We start from the raw sequence: 16,943 nt of genomic DNA, 5'->3' as shown, positions 1-16,943 counted from the left end.
ACTTTGCACCCTGCCTGTTCTCCATACGTTAATTCTAATCTGTCCAATAACCCTACAGCACTTATTAGTACTGACTGATTAGATGTGATGTCTTAAGGGTAATGGGTAGAATTGTACTTCCTGGGACCTTAGCTGGAAGAGGCATAACTAGTACTGTATTAGTTGGGGGTTCTCCAGAGAAACAAAACCAGTAGGAGATTTTTTATATATAATTAATAAATTATGTATACACATACTCAGCCCCTCATAGCTGCTTGTTCTGCATCTACAGATTCAATCACCCAGGGATGGAAAATGTTTCTTAAAATAACAATACAACAATAAAAAATAAACACCTTAAAAATACAATCTAACAACAATATTTATTGATTTATTTATTTTTGAGACTGAGTTTTGCTCTGTTGCCCAGGCTGGAGTACACTGGTGCGATCTCAGCTCATTGCAGCCTCCGCCTCCCAGGTTCAAGAGATCCTCCCACCTCAGCCTCCCAAGTAGCTGGGATTACAGGTGAGCACCACCATGGCTGGCTCAATTTTTCTTTTTTTTTTTTTTTTTTTTTTAAGACAGGGTATCACTCTGTGATGGCACATGCCACCACACATGGCTAATTATTTTGTATTTTTATTAGAGGCGGGGTTTTGCCATGTTGGCCAGGCTGGTCTCAAACTCCTGACCTCAAGTGATCTGCCTGCCTCAGCCTCCCACAGTGCTGGAATTACAGGGGTGAGCCACCATGCCTGACCATTATCTTTTTTTTTTCTTGGTAAATTTTTCTTTAGTGGAGATGGGGTCTCACTATGTTGCCCAGGCTGGTCTGGAACAGCATTTACATTGTATTAGGTATTACAAGTAATCTAGAGATTATTAAAAGTGTACAGGAGGATGTGCGTAGGCTATATGCAAATACTACACCATTTTATATTAGGGACTTAAGCACCCAGGGATTTCAGTACCCATGGGGGGTTCTGGAACCAAGTCCCCATAAATACTACGAGACAACTGTAATATATTTATAGTTATTCTATAATATAATACAATACCAAATATATTAATGATATTATATACATACACAGGTAAAGGGATTTTTTTTTTTTTGAGACAGAGTTTCACTCTTTGTTGTCCAGGCTGGAGTGCAGTGGCATGATCTCGGCTCACTGCAACCTCTGCCTCCTGGGTTCAAGCGATTCTCCTGTCTCAGCCTCCTCGTAGCTGAGATTACAGGCACCCGCCACCATGCCCGGCTAATTTTTGTATTTTTTTTTTTTTTTTTTTTTTTTTTAGTAGAGACAGGGCTTCACCATGTTGGCCAGGCTGATCTAGAAGTCCTGATCTCAGGTGATCCGCCCGCCTTGGCCTCCCAAAGTGCTGGGATTACAGGTATGAGCCACCGCGCCCAGTTGGGTTTTATTTTAATAAATTGGCTCACACAATCTTGGGGGCAGGCCAGTCTATAGTCTGCAGGGCAGGCTGGCAAGCTAGACACCCAGGCAGGAGCTGGTGCCACAGTCTTGAGTCTGGAGGCAAAATTTCTTCTCCAGGAAGCCTCAGTGTTTCTTCTCAAGGAACAACGAATCAGATGAGGCCCACCCACGTTATCGAGGGCAACGTCCTTTACATAAAGACAAGTGGTTGCAGATATTAACCACGCCTCCCAGACACCTTCACCACAATGCCTCCATTCGTGTGTGATTAAATAATTGAGTGGGATCCTAGCCAAGCAGACACACGAAACTCCTCAGCACCATTCTGTCCAGTATGCTGTGTGCGGAATTCGTGTGTCACTTGCAGGCTGTGCACCTGTCAGCACAAAACCTTCCCAAGCTCTTTCCTTCTCTCTTGGCTCAGTGGCCAACATGTTCAAGAGAGTGGCTGCTGCATCAGCCTGGATCCTGGGGTGAGATGAGATGAAAGAGAGTCCCCAAACCAGAAATAAGTCTTGGGTGTTAAAAGCCATGAAAAGGGCCGGGCGCGGTGGCTCACATCTGTAATCCCAGCACTTTGGGAGGCCGAGGCTGGCATATCAGTTGAGGTCTGGGCAACATGGTAAAACCCTGTCTCTACTAAAAATACAAAAAAATTAGCCAGGAGTGGTGGAGGGGGTCACCTGAAATCACAGCTACTCGGGAGGCTGAGGCAGGAGAATCGCTTGAACCCAGGAGGTAGAGGCTGCAGTAGGCTGAGATCATGCCACTGCACTCCAGCCTGGGCAACAGAGCAAGACTCTGTCTCAAAAAAAAAAAAAAAAAAAGCCATGAAAGGCAGCTCCCTCCTTCGTCACCACCGGGCTGATCCTTATACCACTCCCATATGGGACAGAGTGTCACAGTTCAGAGTGTGGCTCAGGGCCACCTGTCTGTCTTTGAATCCTGGCCCTGCCTGTAACTGGCTGTGTGATCCTAAGCAAATTCCTTAACCTCACTGGGCCTCGTTTTTCCTCATCTGTAAAGTGGGAACAATAAGAGTATGTACAATAGCACAATAGGACTAAAATCAAGATCCAAGGACATAATACACATAAAATCCTAAGGAGAGTGCCCAGCACAAAGTCGGCTCTCAAAAAATGTTAATTATTATCACTATTATGATCTTCATATTACACGAGATACAAATGACACAGCGACATGAAACCTCTCGCTCAAAATCACATGCTCTTTCGGGCCCAGTGGCTCACGCCTGTAATCCCAGCACTTTGGGAGGCTGAGGCGGGCAGATCCCCTGAGGTCAGGAGTTTGAGACTAGCCTGGCCCACGTGATGAAACCCCATCTCTACTAAAAATACAAAAATTAGCTGGATGTGGTGGCGGGCACCTGTAATACCAGCTACTTGGGGGTGCTGAGGCAGAAGAATCGCTTGAACCCAGGAAATGGGGGTTGCAGTGGGCCGAGATTGCACCACTGCACTCCAGCCTGGGTGATACAGCAAGGCTCCATCTCAAAATAAATATAATATATAATACATAATATTTATATATAAATAATATATATATGTGATGATTGGGCCAGAGGGCTCTACCCCACAGGTGGGATCATAAAAGGGTGGGTTCATCTCCTTTTTGACTCTCTTCGTCCCTCTGCCATGAGAGGTTGCAGCAAGAAGTCCCTTGCCAGATGCTGGTATTGATTGATTGATTGATTGATTGACAGGGTCTCACTCTGTTGTCCAGGCTGGAATGCAGTGATGTGACCATAGCTCACTGCAGTCTCAAGCTCCTGGGTTTAAGCACTCCTCCAGCCTCAGCCTCCTGAGTAGCTGGGACTACAGGCACATGCTAGCATGCCTGTTTTGTTTTTTTAAAAAAATTTTTGTAGAGACTGGGTCTCACTATGTTGGCTAGGCTGGTCTCAAAACTCCTGGCCTCAAGGAATCCTCTCGCTTTGGCCTCCCAAAGCACTGGGATTATAGGTGGAAATCACCGTGCCCAGCCAGGTGCTGGCATTTTAATCTTGGACTTCCCAGCCTCCAGAACTGTAAGGAAATCAATTTCTATTCATTATAAATTCCCCAGCCTCAGGTATCGTGTTGTAGCTGTGCAAATGGACTAAGACACTGGCCATGAGCACAACAGCTGGACCGGCCCCCTTGGCGTCTATCTCTAAGTTCATGGACGCCTCTTCATGCCTCTTTCCTTCATGGCTGAAGCAGACATTTGTTGAGGAGCTTCTGCCGGGGATAGTGGAGTGCCTTTGAGCTATTCCTGTCCCCTGCCTGTCCCCACGCCAACTCAGCCATACACTAATGCATGTGCCTTCTAAAGGGACTGAACACACATCTGGCACTTAAAAGAGATTCAAGGATTTTGCGTGTTACAGGTGAGGAAACTGAGGCTCTGTTTCTGACATGGGGCTTTGAGAGGGCTGAAGGGGTACGGCCTCCACTCTTTGAGGTTTTGTGGGTTTTTTTGTTTTTTTTGTTTTTTGAGACAGAGTCTTGCTCTGTCACCCAGGCCGGAGTGCAGTGGTGCAATCTCAGCTCACTGCAACCTCTGCCTCCCGGTTCAAGCAATTCTCCTGCCTCAGCCTCCCAAGTAGCTGGGATTACAGGCGTGCACCACCACGCCCAGCTAATTTTTGTATTGTTAGTAGAAACGGGGTTTCACCATGTTGGCCAGAATGGTCTCAATCTCCTGACCATGATCTGCCTGCCTCAGCCTCCCAAAGTGCTGGGATTACAGGCGTGAGCCACAGCGCCCAGCCTTTTTTGTTTTCTTTTCTTTTCTTTTTCTTTCTTTTTTTTTTTTGAGACAGAGTTTCACTCTCGTTGCCTACGCTGGAGTGCAATGGCGCGATCTCGGCTTACTGCAACCTCTGCCTCCCAGGTTCAAGCAATTCTCCTGCCTCAGCCTCCCAAGTAGCTGGGATTATAGGCGTGAGCTACCACGCCTGGCTAATTGGGTTTCACCAGGTAGACCAGGCTGGTATCAAACTCCTGACCTTAGGTGATCCACCCACCTCAGCCTCCCAAGGTGCTGGGATTAAGGTGTGAGCCACTGTGCCTGGCCTTTGGGGCGGTTTTGGCTTTAGGATGAACCAGACAGAGGCAGCGCTCAGGGATGGAAGAGCCACAGTGGCAAAACACACAGGGGACGCAGACAATCAGTGGACACTGTAAATATCCGTGGAACACAGTCGATCTCAACAAGGGACTGGGCGATGAGCATGGTTTCCCTGGAGACACTCAGCTATCCTGACGGCACTTGGCAGGGGCTGAGGCCCTGCAATTATCCAGGTGCTGGTTTCCATGGCAACAAAAATCAGAAGGTAAAGTCAACAGGACCCTGTTTATTCTTGCAACCTGTGAATCCAGGGAGAATACAGGCAGCACCAGGGTATTTGACTAAAAACAACATCCTATTCCCCAAACAGGCTAGATAATAAAGCAGCTCCTGGGCTGTCACCTTTAACACCGGGAAAGCCCTTTCACCCTAGAACTACAGTTGCAAAGAAATCAGGTTTTGTTTTCATCAGGCCAGGCATGGTGGCTCAAGCCTGTAATCCAGCACTTTGGGAGGCTGAGGCAGGTAGGTCACCTGAGGTCAGGAGTTCAAGACCAGCCTGGCCAACATAGTGAAATCCCATCTCTACTAAAAGTACAAAAATTAGCTGGGTGTGGTGGTGCACACCTGTAGTCCCAGCTACTTGGGAGGCTGAGGCAGGACAATCACATGAAACTGGGAGGTGGAGGTTGCAATGAGCCAAGATCACACCATTGTACTCCAGCCTGGGCGATAGAGTGAGACTCCCACCATCTCAAAAAAAAAAAAAAAAAATTGTATTCATCAGCTATTGCCATAGTAACACTGCGTAACAAACTATCCTAAATCCAATGGCTTAAAACAGTAGCCACTTCTTCTCACTCACATGCCTTTGGTTTGACTGTGAATCAGCTGATCTAGGCTGTGCTCAGCTGGGATGTGTTGGGTCTAGGTCTGCTGTGTGTATCTCTAGGCCTGCTGTGTGTGTGTGTGTGTGTGTGTGTGTCTAGGTCTGCTGTGTGTATCTCTAGGCCTGCTGTGTGTGTGTGTCTAGGTCTGCTGTGTGTGTCTCTCCTCCTCCTCAGACGTTTCCTCTCCAGGGCACAAGAGGCCAAGCCAACGCAAATATGGCATGCCTATTTCAAGCCTCTGCTTGCCTCCTATCTGCTGATATCCCATTGGCCAAGGTAAGTTACAAGGTCAAGCCCGAAGACAATGGGAGAGGAAGACCACTTCTGCCTGCTGGGAGTGAGTGTCAAAGGTGTGAATGTATAGTCCAACTACAAGAGAGTGAAGAATCGGTATCAGTAATTCAATCTACAGTCTTTGAAGGCTACTCTATTAGCCTCTTTTGATGATACAACAAGAAGGACCCGAGGAAGTAATATTGCACAGCAATCTGCCCCAGACAGAAAGGAATATGTTCAATCCAGGGGCACAGTGGCTTATGCCCGTGATCCCCACACTTCAGGAGGCTGAGACAGGAGGATTGCTTGAGTCCAGGAGTTTCAAGACCAGCCTGGGCAACATAGTGAGACCCCCATCTCTACAAAAAATAAAAAGTTATCCAGGTATGGTGGCACATGCCTGTAGTCCCAGCTACTCAGGAGGCTGAGGCAGAAGATCACTTGAGCCTGGGAGGTCGAGGCTGCAGTGAGCTATGATCACACCACTGCTCTCCAGCCTGGGTGACAGAGTGAGACCTTGTCTCAAAAAGAAAAAGAAATATGTTCAATCCGAGCAGTAAGATAGTTAAAATATTTTTAAGAGAACTTTAAGATTATTAAGGATGGCCAGGCATGGTGGCTCACACCTGTAATCCCAGCACTTTGGGAGGTTGAGGTGGGAGGATCACTTGAGGCCAGGAGTTTGAGACCAGCCTGGCCAACATGGCAAAACCCCGTCTCTAATAAAAACACAAAATAATTAGCCAGGCGTGGTGGTATGTGCCTGCAATCCAAGCTACTCAGGAGGCCGAGGCAGGAGAATCGCTTGAACCCAGGAGTCAGAGGTTGCAGTGAGTCTCATGGAGTGGCAGGCTGGAAACGTAGCTTGGCTTCCATGAGCTATTCTGCTTGCCCTAGGTTAGTCCCATCCTTGGCCAACACCCTGCAAAAGGTTTGGTTTGCACCTACCTGGTGCTGACATCATTAAAGGTCTCACACCTGACTCACTTGGCCACGCTTGAGCCTCTTGTATGCTATTAGCCTTTTTCCTTCGTAAGGTTTGTTTTGCTGTTCTTTTTCTAAGTCCTCCTTTTTTTTTTCTTTTATTTTGGAGACTGTCGCACCCTGTCGCCCAGGCTGGAGTGCGGTGGCGTGATCATAGCTCACTACAGCTTCAACCTCCTTGCTCAGGTGATCCTCACACCTCAGCCTCCCAAGTAGCTGGGACTATGTCCAGCTTAACTCCTTATTTGCATGCTGAGCTCAATAATATGCAACCATTCTTTTTTTTTTTTTTTTTTTTTTTGAGATGGAGTCTCACTCTGTCACCCAGGCTGGAGCGCAGTGGCGCGATCTCTGCTTACTGCAAGCTCCACCTCCCAGGTTCACTCCATTCTCCTGCCTCAGCCTCCCAAGTAGCTGGGACTACAGGCGGCTGCCACCATGCCTGGCTAATTTTTTGTATTTTTAGTAGAGACGGGGTTTCACCATGTTGGCCAGGATGGTCTCGATCTCCTGACCTCGTGATCCGCCCGCCTTGGCCTCCCAAAGTGCTGGGATTACAGGCGTGAGCCACTGTGCCTGGCCGCAACCATTCTTGTTTTATAACATAAATCTGTAAGCCTATGAATTTCCCAATAGTTTCAGCCTCAGCTACATCATGAATGTTTTGATATGTAGTAATATCCTGTTGTTCATTCTTAAATACATCAGATTTTCTTTACATTTCATCTTTGCTTGATGAGTTTATTTAGAAGTGTATTTTTAATTTCTGTATCTGTGGAGTTTTTAGAAGATATCTTTTAATGATTTCAAATGTAATTGCGTCATGGTCAGAGAATGTGGCCTGTATAACTATCCCACTCCTTTAAAACGTATTGAAACTTGCTTTGTGTCCTAGAATTTGGTCAGTTTTTGAAAATGTTTCTTGTATTTGAACAGAACATGTATTCTCTAATTCTTGGACACTGTATTAGTCTGTTCTTATGCTGCTAATAAAGACATACCCTAGGGTGGGATGTGGTGGCTCACACCTGTAATCCCAGAACTTTGGGAGGCTGAGGCAGGCGAATCAAGAGGTGAGGAGTTTGAGACCAGCCTAACCAACATGGTGAAACCCCATCTCTACTAAAAATACAAAAATAGGGCCGGGCACGGTGGCTCAAGGCTGTAATCCCAGCACTTTGGGAGGCTGAAGCGGGTGGATCACGAGGTCGGGGGTTCGAGACCAGCCTGGCCAACATGGTGAAACCCCGTCTCTAGCAAAAACACAAAAATTAGCCAGATGTGGTGGCACGTGCCTGTAGTCCCAGCTACTCAGGAGGCTGAGCCAGGAGAATCACTGGAACCTGGGAAGCAGAGGCTGCAGTGAGCTGAGATCACACCACTGCACTCCAGCCTGGGTGACAAAGTGGGACTCTTTCTTGGGAAAAAAAAAAAAAAAAAAAAAAAAAAAATTAGCCAGGCATGGTGGCGTACACCTGTAATCCCAGCTACTCAGGAGGCTGAGGCAGGAGAATTGCTTGAACCCAGGAGGCGGAGGTTGCAGTGAGCCGAGATTGTGCCACTGCACTCCAGCCTGGACGACAAAGCAAGACTCTGTCTCAAAAAAAAAAAAAAAAGACATACCTGAGACTGGATAATTTATAAAGGAAAGAGGTTCAATTGATTGACAGTTCCACGTGGCTGGGGAGGCCTCACAATCATGGCAAAAGAGTAAGGGAGGTCTTACATGGCGGCAGGCAAGAAGAACTTGTGGAGGGAACTCCCCTTCATAAACCATCAGATCTCATGAGACTTATTCACTATCAGCACAGGAAAGACCCGCCCCACGATTCAATTACCTCCACCGGGTCCCTCCCACAACACGTGGGAATTGTGGGAGCTACAATTCAAGATGAGATTTGGGTGGGGATGCAGCCAAATCATATCAGACACACAGTTCGAAATATATTTATTAGTCCAAACTTGTTCACTATTGCTTCAGTGATCTGTTGGTGCGTAACTAACCACTACAGATTTTAGTGGCTTAAAACACTTTATTTTGTCATGAATCTGCACCCTGGGCTGGACTCAGCTGGGCAGTTCTGCTGGTCTTTCCTATGACTGTATTCAGCTAGCAGATTGACTGAAGGCTTGGCTCAGCTGGGGCGTAAGGATGGGTAGGACTCTCCCTCCCCACGTACTCTCAGGCCCTTTACCTCTCCCATGGGTCTCTCTAAGAGTAGCTGGACTTCCTGTGTGACTTACAGGACTCCAGGAACACAAAAACAAAGCTATCAGGCTTTCTTAAGGCTTAGACTTGGAACTGGTAGAATATTGCGTCTGCCACATTCTATTTGTCAAAATAAGTTCCAGCCCAATCCAGATTTAAGTGGAGGGGTTACACAAGGGAATGGATACCCGGAGAAGTGGTTCATTTGGAGACTACTAATATATTAGACTGCTACAATTGTATTTTTCAGCTGTTTGAACTATTAATTACTAGAAGAGATATACTTAACCCATACTCACACCCCAGCAATGAGGATGGATTCCTCAGTTTCTCCTTTATGTTCTCTTAGTTTTGAGCCTTAAATTTTTTTTTTTTTTTCAGACAGGGTCTTGCTCTGTCTCCCATACCGGAGTCCAGCAGTACAATCATGGCTCACTGCAGCCTCAACCTCACCAGTTCAAGTGATCATCCCACTTCTGCCACGCAAGTAACTGGGAAACAGCCATGCACCACTATGCTTGGCTAATTTTTTAAATTTTTGTAGAGGCAGGGTATCACTATATTACCTGGGCTGGTCTGCACCTCCTGAACTCAAGCAATCTTCCTGCCTTGGCCTCCCAAAGTGCTAGGATTATAGGCATAAGCCACTGCAGCCAGCCTGGCCTTAAATATTTGAGGCTATATTATTAGGTGCATACAAGTTTTGAATGGTTATACCTTGCTTATGAATTAAACCTTTTATTGCATATATGGCCCTCTCTATCACTAGTAATTCTAATTCTTTTAGGCTTAAAATCTATTTTGCCTTCTATTAATATTGATATGCCATACTTATTATGGTTAATATTTGCATGGTAAAACTTTCTCCATTCTTTTACTTTGATCTTTGATCTTTTCTGGGTCCTTAATGGGTGTGTCTCATTTATTTATTTATTTATTTATTTTATTTTATTTTTGGACAGAGTCCCACTCTGTCACCAGGCTGGAGTGCAGTGGCACAATCTCGGCTCACTGCAACCTCCGACTCCCTGGTTCAGGCTACTCTCCTGCCTCAGTCTCCTGAGTAGCTGGGATTACAGGCACACACCACCATGCCCAGCTCATTTTTTAAAAAATATTTTTAGTAGAGATGGAGTTTCACCATGTTGGCCAGGATGGTCTCAATCTCCTGACCTCGTGATCCGCCCACCTCATCCTCCCAAAGTGTGGTGTGTCTCTTATAAGCATATAGCTGGTCTTTGTTTACTTTTATTTTTTGTTTATTTTTTGAGATGGAGTCTCACTTTGTCACCCAGGCTGGAGTGCAGCAGTACGATCTTGGCTCACTGCAATATCTGCCTCCCAGGTTCAAGTGATTCTCCTGTCTCAGCCTCCTGAGTTGCTGGGATTACAGGCATGTGCCATCACGCCTGGCTAATTTTTGTATTTTTAGTTGAGAGGGTTTCACTATATTGGTCAGGCTGATCTCGAACTCCTCACCTCAGGTTTCCACCCACCTCAACCTCCCAAAATGCTGGGATTACAGGTGTGAGCCACTGTGCCCAGCCAGAAGGTCAGATTTACAAGGGTTCTGCAGATGCCCCTGAGGCAGCTAGAGGCCTCACAGTGTGTCAGTTGAACTCTGAATTTCTGCTTTCACTTTGATTTTGGCCTCTGAAGCTTTCTTATTCAGCTCAGTAACACTTAAAAAAAAAAAAAAAAAAAAAAAAACCTTCTAAGTGGTTTGTACAGCATTTTAATTGTTGCTGCAGGAGGGTTGATCTGAGTGTTTTGCTCACTATACTGTCAGAAAAGGGAATCTATCATTTCTTTAAATATTTCCTCCTCTCCATCTCTTTCCCCTTCCTCTTGGAACTCACAGTTCACATATTAGAACTCCTGGATCTCTCCTCTAACTGTCCTGCCCTTCCTCTTATAATTCCCATCTCTTTATACTTGTTCTCTGGGTTTTGAGATTTTTTTTTTTATTTTATCTTGTAGGTCTCTCGTTTTGTTATCAATGTTTACCATTCTCTCTTCCATTAATTTTTTAAAATTATGATTTGCTGTTGTTGTACAATATCTTTTCTTTTTTTTTTTTTTGAGACAGATTCTCACTGTGTCACCTAGGTTGAAGTGCAGTGGCATGATCTTGGCTCACTGCAACCTCCACCTCCTGGGTTCAAGCAATTCTCCTGCCTCAGCCTCATGAGTAGCAGGGATTACAGGCATGCACCACCACGCCCGGCTAATTTTTGTATTTTTAGTAGAGACAGGGTTTTGCCATGTTGGCCAGGCTGGTCTTGAACTCCTGACCTCAGGTGATCCACCTGCCTCAGCCTCCCAAACTGCTGGGATTACAGGCATGAGCCACTGTGCCTGGCCAAATACAATGTCTTTTTATGCCATTGACAATTCTTCTAAGGTGGAACCATGGTGATAGTGATGGTGGTGATGATGAAGACTGTGATAGTGATGCTGATAGTGATGGTGGTGATATGATGATGGTGATGGTGGTGATGATAGTGATGGTGGTGATAATAGTGCTGATAGTGATGGTGGTGATGTTGATGGTGTTGGTGATAGTAATAGTGATATGATGGTGGTGATGGTGATAGTGTTGGTGATGATGGTATTGGTGATGGTGATAATGATGGTGGTGATAGTGATAGTGATGGTGGTGGTGGTGGTGGTGGTTATATGATGGTGATGGTGATAGTGATGGTGATGATGGTATTGGTGATGGTGATAATGATGGTGGTGATAGTGATAGTGATAGTGATGGTGGTGGTGGTGGTGGTTATATGATGGTGATGGTGATAGTGATGGTGATGATGGTGTTGGTGATGGTGATAATGACGGTGGTGATAGTGAGGGTGACAGTGATAGTGATGGTGGTGGTGGTGGTGGTTATGGTGATGTGATAGTGATAGTGATGGTGGTGATTATTGTGATGATGATAGTGATGGTGGTGATGATGGTGGTGGTGGTGATGGTGGTGGTGGTGATGATGGTGATGGTGATGATGCTGATAGTGATGGTGGTGATGATGATGATGGTGTTGGTGATAGTGATGGTAGTGATGATGATTATGATGATCTGATGGTGATGGTGACGATGATGGTGATGGTGATAGTGATGGTGGTGACGATGATGGTGATGGTGATAGTGATAGTGATGGTGATTATAGTGATGGTGATGATGATGGTGGTGGTTGTGATGATGGTGATGGTGATGATGCTGATAGTGATGGTGGTGATGATGGTGATGGTGACAGTGATGGTGGTGATGATGGTGATGGTGACAGTGATGGTGGTGATGATGGTGGTGATGATGATGATGATAATGGTGTTGGTGATAGTGATGGTGGTGGTGATGATTATCATGATGGTGACAGTGATGGCGGTGATGATGGTGATAGTGATGGCGGTGACGATGATGGCGATATAAAGTTTCCATTCATTCCTTTACCATTATGTGAGATATCCTACTTTTTCTTCTTCTCTCTGGCACTTCGGTCCCCTTAAGTCTATTGACATTTTCTTATTCTTGCTCATAGCTCTTTGGCTTTCAGGGTAAGCCTTTAAGGTCTCCTATGCAGTGGAGAAAGGTAATGTAATAGGCAGGATGCTACTCCTGTGATGAGCACCAGGAGGAAGTGTCCAGGTCTCAGAGCTGAAGTTGTTGGCAGCTCCCATGTTTAGGGATGGGGGAAATCTCCCAGTCCTCTCACCCCACAGAGCTCTCAGACTGTATTAGTTCATTTTCACGCTGCTGATAAAGACATACCTGAGACTGGGCAATTTACAAAAGAAAGAGGTTTAATGGACTCACAGTTCTACGTGGCTGGGGAGGCCTCACAATCATGGTGGAAGGTGAAAGGCACATCTTACATGGCGGCAGACAAGAGAAGAATGAGAGCCAAGTGAAAGGGGTCTCCCCTTATAAAACCATCAGATCTTGTGAGACTTACTCACTACCACGAGAACAGTCTGGGGGAATCATGGCGGAAATCACCCCATGATTCACTTATCTCTCACTGGGTCCCTCCCACAACACGAGGGTATTATGGGAGCTACAATTAAAGATGAGATTTGGGTTGGGACACAGCCAAACCATATCATCCGCATTCTCCCCAGGCCACAGAGGCCCTACTAGGTCCTCATAAAGAGACTGCATGCATGGGACCCAAGGGAATCCTGTTCCTCTTGGGAATCCCAGAGTCCTGGGCCCTGTACCAGGCCTCTGAGTTCCTGATCCCCTCACTGCTGGCCCGCTGGAGAGTGAGAGTCCCTGTGGCTGCTTCCTTTCCTAGAGATTTCAGGTGAGCTCACCGTGTCACATGAAGGTTTCAGGCCCTGCCATCGGACTCCCCCTTCCTGGCTGCTCCTTAGCTCAGGAGATGGAACTGAATACAAGTTGGAGGAACATTCAGTCTACTCCTCCTACTCTCTACCAATTTTTTAACAGCTAGTAGACCAAGAAGGCATGTCTGTGGGCCATCTATTTACACATTTTACTCTTGCATATTCTTTTTAGGAATAATATGTTATTTTGTTTGTTTTTTGAGACAGTCTCGCTCCGTTGCCCAGGCTGGAGTGCAGTGATGCGATCTCAGCTCACTGCAACCTCTGCCTCCTGGATTCAAGTGATTCTCCTGCCTCAGCCTCCCAAGTAGCATGTGCCACCACACCCAGCTAATTTTTGTATTTTTAGTAGAGACAAGGGTCACGATGTTGACCCGGCTGGTCTTGAACTCCTGACCTCAGATATCTGCCCACCTCGGCCTCCCAAAGTGCTAGGATTACAGGCATGAGCCACCATGCCTGGCCAGGAATAACATGTTATTGCGCTTATATGGATGTACCTTAATTCATTTAACCAGACCACCTTCCAGGTTTTAATTTTTAATATTATACCATACAATGTATTATCTTTACAGATTATTCACCAGCCTGCCATTATTATTCTAAATTTGCAATACTTGATTCCCAAAGCTCCACAATGATAATAATAACAATATTACCATTTACTGAGTGCCTGTTATGTGCTAAGGCCCAGTACTAGGACCTTATATGTATTAACTTATTTAGTGTGTAGTACAGCTTTATTTTCATCCTGATTTTACAGACAAGGAAACTAAGCCTCAGAGATATTGTATGACTTGTTCAAGGTCACACAGCTGGTAGGTGATGGAGCCAAACTTCAAAGTTCTCATGTTTTTCTCCATCCTATTATACACAGAGAATGCTGTGTGTCAGGCTTCCAGTTCAGGGTTTGCAGTGTACTAACCATAATTCCCTCGCCAGGAGAGGTTAGCCGCCTGGATTCAGATACTTGTAAGGCAGTCACCTCTCCCCAGCAGTGTAGAGAGGACAAATGAGATAATGCACCTGTAAGTACTTTAAAACTTTTAGCATGCCATACAAACAGGAGAGATAATTAAGAGATTATTGTGGAGTATGCAGATAACCTTGTTTATTTAAAGCACCTTAGCCCATTGACACATGTGGAGATGTCCAGAGACCTGGTCAAATCCTCAAATCGAATATTGCTGACAGCAGAAGAATTTCTCCCATAAAATGCCATAATATGTCATTTAAAAATGTAAGTAACTCTTGGCCGGGCGCGGTGGCTCACGCCTGTAATCCCAGCACTTTGGGAGGCCAAGGCAGGTGGATCACTTGAGGTCAGGAGTTTGAGACCAGCCCAGCCAATGTGATAAAACCCCATCTCTTCTAAAATACAAAAATTAGCCAAGCATGGTGGTATGTTCGTGTAATCCCAGCTACTCAGGAAGCTGAGGCAGGAGAATAGCTTGAACCTGGGAGGCAGAGGTTGTAGTGAGCCGAGATTGCACCACTGCACTCTAACCTGGGCAACAGAGCGAGGCTCTATCTCAAAAAAAAGAAAAGTAAATAACTCTTTAAAATGTTTAATGATTATATAAACACAAGGCATAAAGCTATAAACTTTTTTTAAAAATAGAGACAGAGTCTTGATCTGTTGTTCAGGCTGGTATGCAGTGGTACAATCATAGCTCACTGCAGCCTCAAACTCCTGGACTCAAGCAACCCTACCACCTCAGCCTCCCACCAGGCCTGGCTTATTTATAAGGATTTAAAGTTATTTGTGAGTGTTGTCTGGAGCACTTGCTGAAACTGTTTTGTGAATCAGTTTTTCTTAATTTCTTAAGACTGAATGAGGAATGAACCCTATGTGAACTGAATGAGCCAAAAACCTGTTCTGAATTCCAGTCCACTCTTTAGTGGTTCAAAATTCCCTATTTCTGTCTCAGAAACATTGCTTTCTTTGGATTCTCCAATTTCTCCTTCCTTCTATTTCAATACTAGTGTTTGGCCTTTTTTTTTTTTTCTTTTTGAGACAGAGTCCTGCTCTGTTGCCCAGGCTGGAGTGCAGTGGTGTGATCGCAGCTCACTGCCACTTCGGCCTCCTGGGATCAAGCAATTCTCATGCCTCAGCCTCCCAAGTAACTGGAATTACAGGCGTCCACCACCACGCCTGGCTCATTTTGGTATTTATAATAGAGATGGAGGTTTCACCATGTTGGCCAGGCTGGTCTCAAACTCCGGGCCTCAAGTGATCCACCCACCTCAGCCTCACAAAGTGCTGGAATTACAGGTGTGAGCTACCATGCCAGGCCTAGTATTTATTTGGCCTTCCCTTTTTTTTTTTTTTTTTTTGAGGCAGAGTTTTTCTCTTGTTGCCCAGGCTGGAGTGCATTGGCACAATCTCGGCTCACTGCACCTCCGCCTCCCGGGTTCAATTAATTCTCCTATCTCAGCCTCCCGAGTAGCTGGGATTACAGGTGCCCGCCACCACACCCAGCTAATTTTTGTATTTTTTAGTAGAGACAGGGTTTTGCCATGTTGGCCAGGCTGGTCCCGAACTCCTGACCTTAGATAATCTGCCTGCCTCGGCCTCCCAAAGTGCTGGGATTACAGGCATGAGCCACCGCGCCCAGCCATATTTGGCCTCCTATGGGAGGTCATTTCCACAAACAAGCAAGACTTTCTAATAATTTTCCAAGGATTACAAAGTCTTGATTAATAAGTGATACAAATTCATGCCATGATTTGTAGTATTTGTAGCAAATGACAAATGATACGTAATACGTGCATTCAGGGTCGTCAGGGAGTTGGTTTTTGTTTTGTTTTGTTTTTGAAACAGGGTCTTACTCTGTTGCCTAGGCTGGAGTACAGTGGCACAATCATAGGTCACCGCACCCTTGACCTCCTGGGCTCAAGTGACCCTCCCACTTCAGCATCCCAAAGTGCTGGGACTGTAGTTGTGAGCCACCATGCCCAGCCTTCAAGGGAGTTTAGATCTGTAACTAAGCAAAAAGAACAAATCTGGAGGCATCACTTTACCTGACTTCAAACTATACTATAAGGCTATCATCATGAAAACAGCAGGGTACTAGTACAAAAATAGGCACAGAGACCAATGGAACATAATAGGGAACCCAGAAATAAAGCCAAATACAGCCAATTGATCTTCAACAAAGCAAATGAAAACAAAGTGGGGAAAGGGCAGCCTACCCAACAAATGGTGCTGAGGTAATTGGCAAGCCACATGTAGAAGAATAAAACTGGATCCTCGTCTCTCATCTTATACAAAAATCAACTCAGGATAGATCAAAGACTTAAATCTACAACCTGAAACCATAAACATTCTAGAAGATAACATCGGAAACACCCTTCTAGACGTTGGCTTAGGCAAAGACTTTGTGACCAAGAACCCAAAAGCAAATGCAACAAAAACAAAGATAAATAGATGGGACTTAATTAAACTAAAAAGCTTCAGCACTGCAAAAGAAATAATCAGCAGAGTTAACAGACACTGCACAGAGATTGGACTTTGGGGACTCGGTAAAAGGTGGGGGGTGGCGAGAGATAAAAGACTACACATTGGGCCAGGTGCGGTGGCTCACGCCTGTAATCTAAGGGATACCTGAGCTCCTTCTAGGAGGTTCTGATTCAGTAGATCTGGGACAGTTAAGAATCTGTAATCAGCTGATCTTTATCAAGAGCTGATTTTGGGCTAGCTCGCGTGCTAAGTGTTTGGTAAGTTCGTGTTCTCAGTTTATAT

General features: G+C 45.5%; 1 protein-coding gene across 1 annotated transcript in view; it reads left to right on the top strand.

The window, feature by feature from the left end:
* The window catches only part of GNA12 (G protein subunit alpha 12), a 143,851-nt gene that overhangs the window by 8,693 nt on the left and 118,215 nt on the right, over window positions 1–16,943 (top strand). The gene's annotated exons all lie outside the window — the stretch shown is intronic.

This window comes from Symphalangus syndactylus, chromosome 9 (genome assembly GCF_028878055.3).
Source record: "Symphalangus syndactylus isolate Jambi chromosome 9, NHGRI_mSymSyn1-v2.1_pri, whole genome shotgun sequence".
Lineage (NCBI taxonomy): Eukaryota > Metazoa > Chordata > Mammalia > Primates > Hylobatidae > Symphalangus > Symphalangus syndactylus.
Note: the sequence above shows the minus strand (reverse complement) of the source record. Positions and strands in the feature narration are given on the sequence as shown.